This window comes from Neomonachus schauinslandi, chromosome 9, assembly GCF_002201575.2.
Source record: "Neomonachus schauinslandi chromosome 9, ASM220157v2, whole genome shotgun sequence".
NCBI classification, from domain to species: Eukaryota; Metazoa; Chordata; class Mammalia; order Carnivora; family Phocidae; genus Neomonachus; species Neomonachus schauinslandi.
Window position 1 is genome coordinate 38876496 of NC_058411.1, and position 2539 is coordinate 38879034.

A 2539-nucleotide genomic window follows, 5' to 3' on the forward strand; every position below is an offset into this window, starting at 1 on the left:
TAAATAAATAAATAAATAAATAAATAAATAAATAAATAAATAAATAATAAAAAAGCTGAGGTTGGCGGGGGAGCCCTGCAACCATTTACATCATTTCTGTGAGATTGCCAGCTGCCTTCGCGGAGAGGCTTTCTTTTTTAAGAGCTCTTTTTTTTTTTTCCCCCTTTCTTTTTTTTGAAATGTGACAAGGCAGGGGCAAAATAGAGAGGGCGGTGAGGATAATGTCAAAGCACAAATCTTCTCTAGCTTTGGGGAGATTTCCGAATTCGCTGGAGGAACAACTTTTAGTGAGAAACAGCGCATGCAAGTGCCCCAAAAACGCAGTGTAGAAAACCCAGCGGGCCATGGGGATCGGGCAGGGGTGAAGCGGAACCTGGGAAGGCTGTGTTCCAGGCACCTCTGGCCAGGGAAGGAAAGCATCCCCTTGCTCAGTATGTCTTCCCTGCCGGCTCCCCCTAGCAGAACGGCCTCACGTTCTCCTGCGCGGAAGAAGCCCCAAGTCTGGGAGACCCTACAGCCCCAGAGCCCAGAGAGGACCCCAACACCCGCACCTAGCCACCTGAGGTGAGAAGTTGCGGGTACCTCACGGGACTGCGCCTCTCCGCCGTTTTGCTAAACTGTTTGAAAGCTGCGAATTCGGGAAAGCTGGCTTCTTACCCTTAGTTTTTGTGAGCAAAGTCGTGTTAATTTTCCAAGTCTACGTGCCCTATCCAGGAAATGGGAATATCCCATTTCTTGGATAATAGTTCTGCAAATATTAGAGGAGAGGGCACGTTGGCTTCTGCGTGTTTGGAGCTCTCAGGCAACTGGAACCAAAATCCTGGCTTGGCAGCGCCTGGAGCCGAGGAAAAAGAGCGCTGGTTAGGGGCGGCAGAGTCCCAGTTCCGCCAGACGATGTGTCCGGACACGATGCGTGTGGAGGTTTGAGAAGTGTCTAGAGGTCTTGGTCTACTATCAGGAGATCCTATCCTCTCTATCACAGGGACTTGGTTTAATTTTATTAACTCAAAGGAAATAAACCACCCTTGGGAAACTTAGGATCACATATTCATTCATCACCTTCACAAACAGAAGAAATGCATGCCCGCCCCCCCCCCCCCCCCCCCCCATCCCTGGAAATGAGAGAAGCTCCACTGGGTTCCTTAGAAATAAGAGCAAGGCGGTGACCCCCACCCCACCCTTAAAGCACCAGGTGAAAGCTGGACTTTCAGGTTGACTTCTTAAATTTTTACGGAAGGATAAATTTTTACTAGTTTTGAAACTTTGCACCAACCCTCTGGACAACCACCTACTTGCCACCCCCAACTTTATTTTTCTTTTGTGTTTGACCAGGAAACCTAGAAAGCTTAGCAGCAGCCCTTGGCCTGATTTGCAGCTTTCTGTGATTGGTGTGTAGCTAATAGATTTGAGAGGCCTTGGGCAGGCAAATGCTTGATTCTCTTTGGGAATCCAAAGACGTCTATTCTGTTCTCTGCAGACTCAGTTTTACTTTACTGGGAAAAATATGGCGAAAAAAGCTGTAGAAGACAATGCCCCTGGGCAGATTCTGTATTTAATTATTCAGTGAGGCAACAGCAGAGCAAAGTGCCCCTCCACCCCCCAGAAAGTTGTGAGGTTCATACCAGAAATCTTCAGAGTGGGACTTCTTGAGCTTATTGGTGTCGCCCCCTCATTTTGCCCTCTCTGATTTTCCTCTAGAGTAGAGGGACATGTGGAGCCCTGGTTACACATTGCTGAATGATTTGCCCATGGAGAGTGCTGCTTAAAGGTCAATACAGTCTTGCCTCGAGATTCCAATCTCTTGTTTTGTTTTGTCTCTTGTCTTTGACTTTTCCTAAATCAAACACCTGTAAAATAAATGATATATTTTTGTTTTCTTTCCTACATAATTTCACAGTCAGGGATTTTAAGAATGTAGTAATTGAGTGCATCTGAATTCCTTGATAAAGACATATGTGCTGCATGTGAGAGTCATAGACTGGTAGACAATAAGGTCCTAGCCTAGCCTGTGTAAGTCCATTTTGACATTTGGGGGAGAGATCTTGGTTTCCCTTTCCTGGGCCTCAAAGCGATGTGTTGCTGGTGAGTGAGAATAACATAAAAAAAGGTCTAGAAATCTTTAAAAAAGCATTTTACTGTCTTTGAATTTACAGTATTAAAATTTTACACTCTCAAACATTTATTCTTAAGTTTAGTATTCTGACTTTCAGATGATACCATATGCATAAATATAGATATATGTTTGTTTATGTATTTGGTAGTCCAAATCTTTAGATTATGGAATTAATTCAATATCCTAGTTTTAAAGTGCTGACTGTCCTAATTAGCTCCCAAAGTAGATTGTTCTATTTCATGCATTCTTCCCCTGCCATTATGCACCTTGTAACAAAGAACAGAGATGCCTCTTTATTGTGTATTCCTGAGAACAAACACCATTTGAGAAATACTTTGTAGATTTCTTGGCACTGTAAAATTAACTGGGAAAAAGTATTACAATTAAAATATTGATCTAATTTTAAGAGATTATTTTTGTTGTTAT